The sequence below is a fragment of the Salvelinus sp. IW2-2015 genome, linkage group LG10 (genome assembly GCF_002910315.2).
Source record: "Salvelinus sp. IW2-2015 linkage group LG10, ASM291031v2, whole genome shotgun sequence".
Classification (NCBI taxonomy): domain Eukaryota; kingdom Metazoa; phylum Chordata; class Actinopteri; order Salmoniformes; family Salmonidae; genus Salvelinus; species Salvelinus sp. IW2-2015.
In genome coordinates, this window is record NC_036850.1 from 13,150,397 (window position 1) to 13,166,635 (window position 16,239).

The window sequence follows — 16,239 nt, forward strand, 5'->3', positions numbered from 1 at the left end:
CCCCATCCCTAGTGCCACACCCCCCATCCCTAGTGCCACATCCCCCATCTCTAGTGCCTGGATTATATTTTGCCACATGGCCTTAAATCGTAAAGCAATTCGTTTTTCTCGGTCGCCCATGCTATTTCAATATTTCAATAATAAATAATTAGATTTTTCCATCGTGTTAAAGATGGAGGATAGATTGATTTCCAAGTTTTAGTATAGGTTTTTTCAAGACGAGTGATGAGAAGAGAATCGTCCAGTCCATTGGGTATCTCACTACCCTCCCATATGTCATGTCTTAAAATATACAGACAGACGGATTAAAAGTAAGTTTACATTCTAATACTTCTGACAGCCAACTTTCTTGCTCCGCCCATAACTTTTGTACTTTATAGCATTTCAAGAAATCATGGATTATTGAGTCATTATTAGTTTTACTCTTAACACATGACTCTGTTGCTGTGCTGTAGGATTTGTGAATTGTCTCTTATATAATAAATTCTATGTATTAGTTTATACTGGATTAAGCGTACATTTTAGTTAACTGTAATTTCGTTAGTTATGCTCCTACTTTCCCTCCATCTTGTGCCAACATCAGTTCTTTTTAAGTCTTGGTTCCAACAGAACCAGTGGATAGAACCAGTAGCCCCAGTGGAACCACCACTTTTGGGGGCTTCTGAGTGGCGCAGCGGTCTAAGGCTCTGCATCTCAGTGCTTGAGGCGTCACTACAGACACCTGGTACTGTATCACAACCAACCGTGGTTGGGAGTGCCATAGGGCAGCGCACAATTGGCCAAGCGTTGTCCAGGTTTGGCCGGTGTAGGCCGTCATTGTGAATAAGAATGTGTTCTTAACTGACTTGCCTAGTTAAATAAAGGTTCAATTAAAAATAGTTAATATTTTTTTCTAAGAGATTGTCAGTTGGATATGGTCTCTGCAAGGTTTTGTGTAGGCTACCGATCATATGAACATCCTTTTCTTACTCAAGTAAGATTCCCTTGAGGTCCAAAATATTTCAAATCAACATTTTGTGATATGTAACTTTGAAGTTGCATATATTTGACACTATCTACATTGGTCAGTCCAAAATGACTTTTTAATTATGTCATGGAAAGAAATGTATTTCATGTTACCAAGTCATTTAGGGTCTATGCCTTTAGTTTTCCATGTGGACCAATTTATCAGTGAATTGTGAAAAGCTATCCAAGGATTGTTCCATAGGGATGAGTTTTAGGGAGAGATATTGGTTCTTGTAGAATACGTTTTATTTTCTTCCATATTGTTAAAGTGTTCTTAACTATGAAGTTGTTCATGTTCTTAGCTTTATCCTTTGAAAATAGACACGTAAAATGATTCTGGGGATGAGCATGCACATCTTCAATGTGTATCCCATTGTTCCTCTTTTAACTATATGTCGCAAGTAAAACCCTTTTGTGGCAAGTTGAAACAATCCCAAGTCTGGAAGGTTAAAACCACCCTCAGACTTAGGAAGATGTAAAACTTTCCTTTTTATTCTATAAATGTTATTTTCCCATGTAAAGTTTGTTATGACTGAGTATACTTTTTTAAAGAATGTCTTCGGTGGTGTAATTGGTATTACTGAAAATAAATACAAAACCTTTAGCAACCTTGTCATTCTAAAGAGGTTTATTCTACCTGTAAGATTTATGGGAAGATTATTCAATTTAATTAGACCTACTTTCATATTGTTAAGTAATGGAATAAAGTTATCTTTGTATATTTGTTGTCACTTATTAAGCATCCTAAGTATTTCATATTTTCGTGGTCCACTTAAACAGTTGCTGTAGATTGTGAGTTATTTTTTTTCTTTTTCCTATTACCATTATTTTGTGTTTTTTGGGGGGGAAACCATGTGTTTGATGACTTCGATTACCATTCAATTTATTCCATTCCAGCCATTACTACGAGCCAGTCCTCCCCAGTTAAGGTGCCACCAACCGTCTGTGGTCTGGGAGAAATAGAGAGAGGAGGAGAGAAGATCACAGGTCTTTGGGGCCAGGCAGGTGGTATAGAAGTAGTTCTGGCACTAATGCAACAAGTCACAGTCCATCCCTGTTTGCTCAGTGTGAGAGAGGTTGGCAGGCTGTCCCACAGCCCTCAGATCCTCTCCACATGGTGTGAATGACTTTTATATTTCACCCCAGTCCAGGCTGTTTCACTTGGCTGAAGTTCAGCTCCGTTATGTCTCTCTCCCGGATGCCATGCTGCAGTATAATCCAGACATTATTTGATACAGTGTGTGTGTGTGTGTGTGTGTGTGCGTGTGTGTGCGGCCTTCTGGGTCCTGTGGTCTCCCAGAACACATTCTGGCTGATGTCCTTCCTCTCCCTGACCAACACCCTGACAACATCTAACCCACTGCTCAGAGAACAAGCTTATTCAATTATAATTTCCATGTCTCTCCTGGTGGGATGGCGGCTATTACTGGCTAAGTTGATTTTCTCCTTCATTCTAGGCTTCCCCTTTTGATATTTGAGATGGTTTGGTTTTGTAGGATGCTGCATTAGAAATAGTATGCCTTCGAGGTGGCTTGTTTCATTTCAGAATGAATCTTGTATTGAATTATACATGGGTCTTTTTCACACACCTCTGCTTTGTTATGCTTCATTGACGTTCTATTACAGTATTCACTCCTATGAATGGTAGAATCGATCCTTAGTGTTCTTCGCAGGGTCTGATCAATAGTCACACAATTAGTTTAGTCTGAGTACACAACACATTTTGGAGCCCCGGAGGACTCTGCATTAAAAAAACAGTAGTCAGCATGATGATAACGAATCACAAGTGTGTGTGTGTGTTCTCTTCAAAGAGGAACTTTTAAGAGCTTCGAGATCGTCAGTGCTTCCTTAGTATCCTGTTTCCTGTTTCCTGGGCTGCTCCATCTGTCGTACCAGGGCTCCCTCCCTCAACAATAAAATGAATGTGGCCATTAAGTAGCACAGCCATGTGTGAATGTTTCAGAGCATCCTACATTAATAGCTTGTCAAATGTGTTTTTCTTATAGGAGGCATTTAAAATGAGCTGCCAGGCAGATACTGTATGTTGTTGGGCTTGCCTTGTGGAATATGGAGGCACTGTGGGGATTACTTTTCATTCCAGCGACTGGTAATAATCGACGTTTGAAAGACCAGTGAGAGATGTATCATGTCACAATATTAACAATAATTGTTTCTTCACCAAAGGTTTTTCCTCCTTGGGCTGAGATGTACTGACTGCATTAGACTGTCATCATTCAGTACGTCAAACTATGTTCCTAGAAGAAGGTGATCCCACAGTAAAAATAGAAACACCATTGTTGAACCACTTCATTGTTTGGCTTAATGGGCTGCCTGTTACTGTAGCAACCATATACCATACTGTGCATGCTCATTGTACAGTCACACAGCAGCCTCCACTTCCCTATACGCTCTCATCTCTATTGTCACTCACACTGTACGTGTTCCTCTTGGCTTCATGCTGATGTTCATTTGAAGATGGAAAGTGTTGAAATCCCTGAATAACATGGTTGGCTGTGGCTGAGGAGGGGAGGGAGAGAACAAAGCCCTGGGGTAGAAGGTAGGCTACCGCTACTGCTGCCATTTCCTAAACTAGCTGGGGAGCAATGCTGAGTGAAAAAGATTGCAGGGAGGAGAAGTGTGAGATAGGGAGGAGGGGAGTGGGATAGGAGGGAGGTGGAGAGGGGAGATGAGGGGGAGAGCTGTGCCACACAGGGAGCAGGTGAAGCAGACAGGGAGGTGCACTAGATGAAGTCAATTACACACACACACAGCTGCTTCCTACTGTACTGGTAATGAGTTTCGCCTTTCCACATGCCTCCACCTCTCTCTCATTAGCTGGGATGTGGCGACCAAAACATTGTTATGACAAAAGGTTTTTCTTTGGCCCTGTCTGTCGACATCAACCTAACCTCACATTTCAGTGAGATTTAGTTCCATTGTGACAGCTGGGAGACATTCCTGAGAAACAGAGGAAAGAGAGTACAGGCATGTGTTTGAGACTTGATTGTGGGTAAACTGAGGGAAAAGCTAATATGATGCATTGTTACATTGAGCTGAAAATTCTCTCTCTCTCTCTCTCTCTCTCTCTCGAAGCGTATTTTGATGGAACGAAAGACAGACAGACGGACGGATCGACAGACAGCCAGGCATACCTGGGGATGAGCAGGGAGGGCTGTGTGTGAAAGGGTCACCGAAAGCAATTTATGTTTATGGCTGGAGAGAGCAACAGAGATCTTATGTTGTGTACTGCGAAGGGAATTTCAAAACCTGGGAGCAAAAAATATATGACAAAATGGCATCTTGCCTTTGATGAGGAAATGTATCTCATTCGTGTGCGAATTTCCCCTGTGTTTTAATTCAAATAGAGGCAGCTCTTGATATGGAGACGCATACGGTTCTCTATTTTCTGACATTTCTCTCTCTCTCCAGCCTCATTGTCTCTCTTTCTGCCCCCTCTCTCCCTCCCTCCCTGTCTCCTGTGGAAGCCTGTGTAGAATGATGGAATGAGCTGCTTCTGAACGGGCCCATGAGGTGTGGCTTTTAGAAAGGCCAACCCCAGTGGGGCCGGAGCCTGTGACCCACAGAGAAGTGACAACGAGAGACAGAGACACACACACACAGGATGACAGACAGACAGCCCTGCTGAAGACCAGCGTGAAGCTGCCTCTTCTTTTGCGCCCCCCCACCACTGCCGCCCACTGAAATTGGCTACTGTATAGTAGGCCTACATGCACTGCTGTAACGCTTGACCCGGTAACAGGCACTTTTACACATCAACCAGGTAAACATGATGTCTATTGGTGGCGTATTTTATCTGAAAGGATAGTTTGAGAAGAGATAAGAGGTGATCCGTGATTTACATTACATCCGGTGTGATGTGTGAATATGATTATGCATGTGGATCTCAGGTGGAGGAGAAGTTAGAGTGGCGGTGGAGGCGATTGAGGGATAGTTGGGTCTCCCAGCATGTCTCTGGGCCTGGCCCTGTGTTCTCCCCTGACAGAGAAGGATGGCTCCACACCTCCTGCCTCTCTCTCTCTCTCTGCCTGCCTGCAGGGATCAAGACCAGGGGGACACAGGCCTGGACACGCTGCATATGTCACGGGTGAGTGGCAGCGTTTGGCCCTGCCCCCCTCACACGCCCATTGTGCTGCCATGGCCACCTCTCCGAAGGGGGGTGAGGAGAGTGGAGGAAGAGGCTTCTCTAGGGGAGTCACTCAGGGCAGCAGACTTATGAATCTGTCACAATGGGGAAGGATGCTTCACATCACCCTCTCTCTCTCTCTCTTTCTCAGTCTCCCAGCACTGTGGTGTGTGTGCTCTTTCATTATTTGTTGCAATGTGTTCTCGAGCAAGCTAGAGCTCTTGTTGTGATCTTCAGAAAAAGAGGAAGAAGTACTTAGTGTTCAATTGTTTTGAGCCCATTCCTTTGTGTTCCAAAAGAGTATGTCCCAAAAACAGTGACTTTAAAGATGGAACAGACCTTTGGTTGAGGACAGGAAAACCAGGGGCACAGTCAGGCATTGGCAGACCAACGGTAGAGAGAGAGGAGAGATACTGGTTTATTTTGAGCTGCAGGCAGGGTGACTCATTGAGAGTGACACAACAAAAGTATGTGTGAACTGTGTGAAGAGACGTGTTGACAAGGCTGTCATCATTAGCACCCTCTCACAACGTTTGTAGGGAATACGGTATCTTTACACCCACTGATGTTGCTGTCTCAGTGGCCAGCTGATGGTTTAGTCTAGAATCATGGTGGAAGCCATTGTGGACTCTATAGTTCCGTCAGTGGACATTATTTGACCCCAGCCTGATAGGTCATGCCACCTTTGTAACACCTTCGTAGTGGTCAAGAGACTTTATTATGTGGTTGTGTAGCGGTCTTTATATGTACCACAGGAGAACCAAGAAATGAAGAGCGACACCACGGCTGTCTTTTTGGCTTTTATGTTGATCTGCAATAGTATTGTGAAAAGACAGGACAGGAACACATCAGTCTCCAATGCACCATGTGACAAGTTGTTCTTTCTCTTTCAGTGTTTTCTCGGACTCACACAATCACACTCATACATAAAACCATAATGTATACTATAAATAATGACCAGTCCTTAATACAGAATGTATAATCTTAATTCTTAGACAATAGAACCATACCTGCAATAGTATTGTGAAAAGACAGGACAGGAACACATCAGTCTCCAATGCACCATCTGACAAGTTGTTCTACACAGGAGCATGAAGAAAGGTAAAACACATATCCTGTCTCACATCCCCAATACATTGCTAGGTTCTTTCATTGTTGACATTACCAAAATACAACAACTCTTGTACAAAAACACTGCAACACAAACAAATTACAATGTGAAATCGCCTCTATCCCATTCAGATCTTAGATGGCAAAAACTACATCTCCCATAATGCAATGCCAGCATCAGTCGGCAGCTCAGCTAACCGTCTGCATCACAGAAAGCCATGCTAGCTAGCAACAGCAACACTTTTTAGCAGTCTGTAAACTATATTAATGACAACAATAAAACTCTGAAAGTTACATGTTTCAATAGTCTCACACTCCCTTATAACAATATCTATAGCATTAACCTTGGGTTAATGTTTTATTTATTTCACGTTATGGACTTCTACAAAGGAGTAATCTGCAACACATTCCTTCGCTCTGTGTTTTCTCGGACTGAGGAGAACGGGAGCTACGGGTAGTACCAGGGTGTTAGTAGGTGACGCAAGCACCCAGATGAAATAAAATACATTTAATGAAACAAAACCTGAAGATGTTAACATCATTCGGCTACTGTAGCTGCCTACCTAACATCAACAGGTAGCACCAGTAGCGCAACAATTAAAAATAGACACCAAAAGTAAAGATACTGGCGATCATAGCGATCTGACTCCCCCCTTCTGTCTGAACTTGGAATATTCCTGTTCGCAGGCTTGGGCCACTGACCCCCAACCTTTGTTCTGCGTTGTGTACTATTCTAATAAATTGAAGTTTGATGGAATAACCTTTTAAACTCTCCTACAGTTGTATTGTAATAACCCCAACATCATCACTGACTATTTAATGGCTTTTCAAGAATGGTTATCTCCTGTGTTCTTTGTAGTGTTCCTTAATGGCAAGGAGAGTCTTGGGAAAGAACTGTCAAACTATGACAGGAAAAGGGAGGCCACGTCGGGGAGAACTGGATAAGAAACGGTTGATCACCCAACCAACTTCCTGCTCCTGCTTTGTAACTTTGCTGTTAGAACAGTAAAATATCACGTCTTGCCATTTTCACAAGGCTTTACTCTCTTTAAGAATCAAAGTCCAGTTGTACTGTAGGCTGTTCCCCGGTTCTGTGTGCAGACATATCATATACAAAACCCTGGGAAATTAGAGTTCACCAAACTTGGCTCAGTCAAGTTGAAGAAGTCAAGTTTACAGAATGGAACCTGGAATTGTTACTGTATTTTCAGTGAACTGGAAACTCACATTTGTGACAGACCACTAGATTCCCCCATGGCCCTTAGCACTAGAGAACATCTCTCTCAATCTCTCAGATGCAAGAAAAACATGTCTTTTTCAGACATTCAAAGTACTCGGATAACTTTGTCTAATATTGGAGAACTAGTACTAGGATTATCTCAATCACCTAAGTAGTCACCGAAGTAAAAACGGTTGAAATTGCACAATGTGTGTCAACTGCAGTGCAAAATATACACCAGATATTTGACCACTAAATTGAGTTGCTATTGGATTTAAAGGGATAATCCATTTATCATTTGACAATATGGAATGAATGTGTTGCCAATTGTCTGGTATGACCTCTGTGGATAATGGGATTGTGTGTATTTGTGTGTGTATACTAGTAAGTGTGTGCTGTCCATGGACTTGTGTTTCTACAATATTGGATCTTGTCTCCACGCCACTTCACACTATCCTAGTGAAGATGATATATTTGCCTTTTAAAGCTAAAGCAAGTTTGCAATATTTCGGTTACTGCTCAAACAGTGATTCATTGAAATAGATTAGTTCTGCTAGTGTTTGGATCAATAGATGAAATTACACAAGGCTCCCAAAAGGCCTTTTTAATGAAAATGCGTAAGAACACCGATACTGTTTTCTCAAAAGCTGATGCACATTGATTTGTGGGGGCACTTTTATAAATTGAGCTCAGCGCTGTGTGTGTGTGTGTGTGTCAGTCTGTCTCACTGAGCTGATAGAGATGGGTGGTGGGGGTTAGGCTTTGCACTTGTCTGTTTATCACCTCACACCCAGCCATGTTTTCTCAAGTTTATCATTCCTGTCTCTTAGCATCATTGTGTGGTTGCATGGGCTTCCCAGCTATGGCTTTCTTACCTGTAATTAGCTTGGCCTCAACACACCTTCTTAAATGGATCTGGGCTGATGTCCTCTTTTTTCAAACAGAAATACAGTAGAGTTGTTCTACCTTTGTGTGTGTGTGTGTGTGTGTGTGTGTGTGTGTGTGGTGGTGTGTGTGTGTGTGTGTGTGTGTGTGTGTGTGTGTTGTGTGTGTGTGTGTGTGTGTGTGTGTGTGTGTGTGTGTGTGTGTGTGTGTGTGGTGTGAGTGTGATGTCAGCGTGCCATGAATGTTATTCCAGCAATAGCACAGCATGGTATCCAAGTTGTGTTTTTTACAAGACTTTAAAGGTTCATAAACACTGTTTCAGCTGACACTGTTTCAGCTGACAGACACTGTCTGCCGGTAACCTAGTTAGTCTGTTTGGCTCGGAATATACAGTACTTAGCAGCAGGTGGCTGTTAAATGGGTTGTCAGTCAAATATGTATTTTTCTTTATGAATTCAGAAAATAATGATATTATTTGCACAGTGTATAATGTCGGCTTGGAGAAATCAACCGAATAATCGAGAAGAACCTGAGAATCCTAATTTCCCCCGACAATATAATAGTGTTTGGTCACAAGACCCTCAATATTTATTGGAAAGGAGCATCAAGATCATTGTGTACTTTCACCACCCTGTGAAGTTCCTCATAACTTATTTCATCTGTAGTTTAATAAACTGCATGGTTTCCCGAGTCGTAGTGGGAGGACCACACACCATATCATTGCGTGACTCCAAGTCTACTTCGATAAGATGGTTGTTATGTCAATATTTGTGCATAAAGCGTTTCCACTGACATTTCTCGCATAATTCATTTTATCGACACAAAAATATCCCACCATGCTGAACAAACAAATGATCTGTCTGCATTTCTAAAATTCCATCACAGCTGTCGTGATTTATTTTTATACGGTATGACTTTACCCACATAACAACTGTGGATGGAAGCTTGGTTACTGATACACAAAGGTTGTGAACCAGTATTTAGCCTTCAGACACACATGGTCACAGAGCCCAGTCAGATCACTCAGTGACAGCTAATGCTTTTAGAATGTTTTTTGACAAGGGTTTATTGGTGGGAATTTAGTCATTATTGACACTCATTACTAAAAAATGACAATCAAATATTTAGTAGTATGGTAGTATGGCTAATAATGACTAGATTGTTGTTTGTTAAGATGTGTGTGAAGATATGAGTGCCCTTGTATCTGTCCACACTACTGTAATGTTCTCTGAGTGAGTGAACCAATTAAATGACTCGAGGGAGACCTATTAAAAGTGAAAAGATAAAATAAATAAATGGCAAAACGGCAAAAATCACATCTTGGGTACCCTGCTGTTCCGTTGCCTGGTTGACATATGTAGAGACTAACTCACACACAGGGACACACAGGGACACACACACTAACACACACACAAGGTAACACACACTAACGCACACACAGGAACACACAGACAAAACACACACAGGAACAACAACAGACACACACACACTAAAGCACACACAGGACACACAGACACACACACACACACACTAACACACACACACACAGACACACACACACACTAATGCACACACAGCACACACAGCACACACACACACACACACAAGCACACACAGCACACAGACACACCACACACTAAAGCACACACAGGGACACACACACACAAAGCACACACAGGAGACACACACACAACGCACACAAGGACACACAGGACACACACACTAAACACACACAGAGATACACAGGCACACACACATTAACGCACACACAGAGACACACAAAGGACACACAGGACACACACATAGGACAGACACACTAACACACACAGGACACACAGGGGACACACACTAACGCACACACAGACACACAGACACACACCACACTAAAGCACACACAGGACACACACACTATAAGCACACACAGGAAACACACACTAACGCACACAGCAGGACACACAGACACACACACTAAAAGCACACACAGAATACACAGACACACACATTAACCACACACAGGCGACACACAAGGACACACAGGACACACACATAGCGGACAACACACTAACACACACAGGGACACACCGCACACACGGGACACACACTAACGCACACAAGGACACAAACTCATACAATAATTTTGTTTGTTTGTTAAGATTTGTGTGTGGCAAGGAATGTGCTTATAACTTTATGTTTGTGAAAAATATCTCTGTATGTTAGCCCAGCCCACCACTTAGGCCTTAATTGGCGATTCTGGTGAATGGCTTTGCTTTGTGGATAGTATACACTCAGGAAGACAGAATCCTGCTGTCTGTCTCTAACACAGCAGCCCTGCTTTTAGGAACACTACTATAATTATAATAAACTGTAATTAGCGTGGCTGTAGAGCCTTTGCTGTAGTACATTAGTCCTCTTCTGCGCTAGGCACATTGCTGTTTAGGGTTCTGTCTGAGCGTGTCAGTAATGAAATGATACATATGTTGACAAGGAAGCACACCACAGGCCAAAGGGGTCATTAGTTATGATCATTTTTGAAGGATGTTATATAAGGCCACCGTTAATAACAGGGTGATCGCTCCTTTCCTGTTTATTCTCCTCAATTGACACAGTGAAAAACCAAGAGAATCTTATTTTCAGTTTCTCCCACTCAATATAAGTCCTTGTGCGGCCTGAGCTCAGAGAGATAGTAGTTTGAGACCTCAGAGAGATAGTAGTTTAGACCTCAGAGAGACAGTAGTTTGAGACCTCAGAGAGATAGTAGTTTGAGCCTCAAGAGATAGTAGCTAGTTTAGACAGAGCTCAGTCTGTGAGGTGGTGTTTTCTGTTCTGTTCAGCGGAGTGTTTACCGGACGCTTCAGGGGATCCAAATGAGATACTATTACTGTCAGATTACATTTTAGAATTCATCTTATATGGTTAACCAGAGTAAGCATAGCAGCAGTAGCCTCAGTGAAACTACATGTATGTGGCTTGGGATTCCCGAAGTTAAAGAGAACCCAAACCAAAACCAAAATGTTTCTGAAATTCCCACACACCAAGCAACACCACAGAGGCAGACATTTGACCAAAACAATCTTTTAAGTGTAGGTTTGCTTCTCTGCCACTATAGAAATTGGACAGCAGTATCAGTGATTTATGATTTTTTTAAATGATTTTACAGCATACCTCAAGTCTACTGCACATGCTCCTCCTCAATTTGGAACCATGTGAATTAATCACCAACATAATCAATGATTTTCATTCATCTTCAAATGTCAATGGTTACATTTGATCACGACAGGCATGGTATTTTCTAGCTTGTTACAGATCATAAGCTAGTTTGTTTCTAACAAATGTACATGATATGTACATTATGGGTAGGTTTCCCCACTACGGTTTGCAATATTTCAATAACCTTGTAGTTGACCTGCCCTGTGGCAACAAACATGTCTATGGTACAGTGTACAGTATAGCAGTTTTAAACCTTGTAATCTGCATACATTTACCATTTCTTTACATTCACAGCGGCGTGTGTGTGTGTTAGTCACATGATACTGAATGTTAACACCTTCTTGAGGCACCTGGAGCCATTCTGCTCCACTGGTAACAACTCTGTGTGCCCCATGCCAACTACATAGGTGCAAACAGGGGCCATACAAAGATTATGTACGTACAGAATGCACTCTGGGTGCAAGACCTTAAAAGAAACCAGTCAATTTGTCCCTTTATGGAAATAGCTTTTGAAGGGGCGTGTAATCTTAACTTTAGTTGAACTTATTGATAGCATTATGTGATAGTTACGCTCTTTAGTAGCTTCCTGAATAGAATCGTCCCTTTCTATCAGCACATGTACTCTCACACACAAACATGTTGACATTTATCATAAACACAGTAGACTATAAAGGTATGTGGGTTGTAAATGGGGCTGGGAGAACTCTGTTCCACCTCATAAACTTGATCCTTTACCCACAGCAGTAGCATTATACTACTTGGCTCTCGGTAAAGCCGCAATTTTACAGTCAAAACACCAGGGAAACGGCTCTGTTCAAATTGCTGCTCAACTCTCTGCAACAACGAGAGGCTCTTAAAACCAACTCCCTAGGAGGGGCTCACCGCAACAGTGTTTAACAGAATACCTGCAGTAATAGATCTGCATGGGTACCTACCTACCATAGACCTATGTCCTCTCTACAACGCACATCCAGCACTGCTTCCTGTTGTGTCTTATTCTGTACCACTTTTCACTTTGGTAACCTTCCTGCATCTCTGCCTGACTAGACTACCCCATCCAGAGCTCAAACAACCCAATTGTTGGATTCTGTAAACAAATGAAATCACTTTCTCCTCCACTGCTTCTCCTTCTCCTGTGCTTCAGGTAGTTCAGTGTACCTGCTCTGCTGTGCATGCTGAGCTACTGTGATGGGCGGGAGAGGTAGTGCCCTAGTGTCCACAGTGTGTGTGAGGACATGAAGGAGTGAGGGAGAGGTAGAGGAGAAGAGGGGAACAGAACAGAACAACAGCAGGCCTGGCTGTGTCCTGTGGGTGAAGGAGAGAGGGAGGGAGAGGTAGAAGAGAGGAGAGGAAAGGAGAGGAGATGAAAGGAGAAGAACAGAACAACAGTAGGCCTGGTGTGCCCTGTGGGTGCTGCCGCCTGTCGCTTCCCCTCTAATCTCCTCTTCACGGGGCCTGTCCCATCTTCTCAGCTACTGCCCATTGTGGGGGGTGATGTGTAAGTGAGAACATTACCCCACTCACTGACAGATCAGCCCTCCTAACCACTGGGCCTGTGTGTGTTTGTGTGTGTCTGTGTGTGTGTGTCTACAGTGGAACACAGCGGCTCTGTGTGTCTCTTGTGTTATGTGGTTAGGTCTACCATGAGGAATTGATTGGGCTCTGTGACAGAATAACTCAGTGACTTGACTGGCTTTCATCTCCGCGCCTCTGGATGCCATTCGTTAGATGTGTTCCATCTGTGATGAGAAAGTCTGAAATAAACTGCTCAGGTTTTGTGAAGATATGTCCCCTTTTTTTACTGCAATCCATTATGTTAGCACATGCTAGAAGGTAATAATCATGGACAGCACATTGTTGCGTTGTTTCCGCAGGTTAGTGATTCAGATAGATCAATCCAGACTTTGTGAGAGCGGATGGATACAGTCATTCAATTATGGTAGATGATGATGGCTCGGCTTGGCTGTTCACTGCTAATTGCGTCTTGAAGCCATCAGTCAGCCACTTCTCTGTAAATTACTGGGTCCTATTCTTTTAAGGATGTTTGTTGAATGAATAAAAAAATGTGAGTGTGTGTGTGTGTTAATGCTGAGCAAAAACACTGTATTTCCACCCTGGCTTTCTGCTGTGTCACGTCGTACTTGGTTGCAAACAGAGTAATGAAGGATCAATCGAGATGGTGTTTCATCAGAGGAAGAGCAGAGAGAGGAAGAAAGCCCTCTTGGCTCAGATAGCAAGGGGTATTATTTAGGGATTGATTCCTGGTGTTTTGGTCCAACTTGGCTAACCCATCATTTTAATCAAACGCTGCCCGTCCTCCACCTCCACTTTGGGCGGTGAAGGGCGTGTGGTACTGTATAGGTCCTGGGATGAGAGAGTGTCGTGGAAATTGAGTCCTGAGAGAGACTTGGTCTTGGTCATTTCCTCAAACAATCATCTTTATTTAATATCGATTAATTATTGCAATAATGAGACCGTCAGCCCACCAGTCTTGACTGACTGTTAGGCTGAGAGCCTTTACAGACGATGCACAGTTTTTATATAGCTGATGCCAAGATTGCTTAGTCAGTCACTTCTAACCTTCCCATAAGCCACCTTGGTTATCTATACAGGATGGTCTTTTACTTAGAGACAATGAGGTATTGTTCTTAACTCTTCCAGGCTCTCTCTATCTCCAGTCACACACACCACATCTTGTCTATAGAATGCTAGCTTTTAGGTTTTTAAAGTGGCCTTTTACTGTCCCCAGCACAAGGTGCACCTGTGTAATGACCATGCTGTTTAATCAGCTTCTTGATATGCCACGCCTGTCATGTGGATGGATTATCTTGTCAAAGAGAAAAGCTCAGTAAGAAAGACGTGAACAAATTTGTGCAAGAAATTTGAGAGAAATAGTTTTTTTGTGCGTATGGAAAACTTCTGGGATCTTTTATTTCAGCTCATGATTCATGGGACCAACACTTTGCACGTTGTGTTTCTATTTTCCTTCAGTATAGATTATCCTCACCATTTACTAACTGTACATTCATACACTCTCTCTGTGATCTTGTTTATGACGAATCAGTTGATTGGTCCAGTTACATAGCTGTTTGTTTGTTCTTCCTCCATGTGTTTTATTTAATAGGACATTTACATCTAGTCTGCTCTACAAAGTCTTCTGTTGTATGCAGAGTTCTAAAGCACAGAGGCTGTTGGATAATTGAATGGAAAACAGTAGTGGCCTTTTTTGACGAACTCCACATATCCTCCCCCACATCAAAGCAAGGCCCTGTTCAAATGAGACATCTCTCAGGTCCAGATTTAGTTCTGTGGCTGACATGACAGGCTCCTCTAACAGTCCTGGCCACGGAGTAGTTTTGATCTTGGGAAAGAAGAGACAGAGAGATCATGGGAGTAATTGCAAGTGCCAATGGACATCCCCTATCTAATGCAATCTACCTTTCTCCTGGCCTGCAATTATCAACAAGGACAGACTAGAGCAGTGCTCCCTGTGCTGTCTGTCTGTTGCCTGTGCTGTCTGTGCTGTCTGTAGGCCAGGCCAGTGACATCAGCAGTAATGTCATGCGGCAGGTCAGTGACATGTAGGTGGAGGGCTGCTGGACACAGATGATGGTGAGGATGTTGTGGGGTTGATTGTTTGTTTGTTCCCGTTGTGGTGATGAGAATTCGATTGTAACGTTAGCCTGTGGTCAACTAAGCCTGGTTTTGTGATGATGATGATGCTGATGATGATGCTGCTGCTGATGATGATGTTGACGATGACAATATCATCATCACACTCGTCAGTGCATGATCCGAGAAGATTTTAGACATACAGGATTTCTAAAGGAATATTTCTGAATTCAGGAGCTTTTTGTTTAGATCTTCATTAACTGTATGTATAAAACGCTCCAAGGAAATTTATTTAGGCTACCACTGGTTAATACTGACTGGTAGTTTCCACAATTAAGTATTTTTGCAATTAGACAAAAGCAGACTAACTTCTTAATTTGATCACCAATCGCTTCTCTGTTGGAGTTGATTCAGCAGGAATTGGTGGACGGAGAGAATGATTTGATATGCGAGTAAACGACAGAGAGAGAGAAAGGAAGAAGAGGGATAAGACGAATTAAGGATGAGTGGGGCAGAGAGACTGAGATGCCCAGCCCCCAGGCATTGCCTGACAACCTACTGTTGTCCCCCTGTTTCCATGGCAATGACGACAAGGTGCCTAAAGTGGAGGAGAATTTGGGAAGGGGCGCTAAGGACGGGAGGGGAGAGAGAAAGACAGACAACAGACAGACAGACAGACAGACAGACAGACAACAGACAGACAGACAGACAGACAGACCAGACAGACAGACAGACAGACAGACAGACAGACAGACAGACAGACAGACAGACATAATGTGAATTCTTGTAGTAGAAGGAAGAGGGGTAAACCAAGCTCTGCCAAGCTATCTTTTAGAGCACACATTGTCTATAGCTTTTCTTTTGTCTTGGACTGTCCCATTCCCATCACCATATACATGCAGTCTCGAGTAAAGAGTAGAAGCCTCCCTGGACAAAGGGTTGAGAGAGCTGTTCAGGGCTGTAGTTAACGTAGATTCGCCAGCACTAGTCTTGCGTATTCTCAAGAGGCACTAGAGAAGGATGGAGGACAGCGAGAGGGGTTTGAGCGAGACATGAA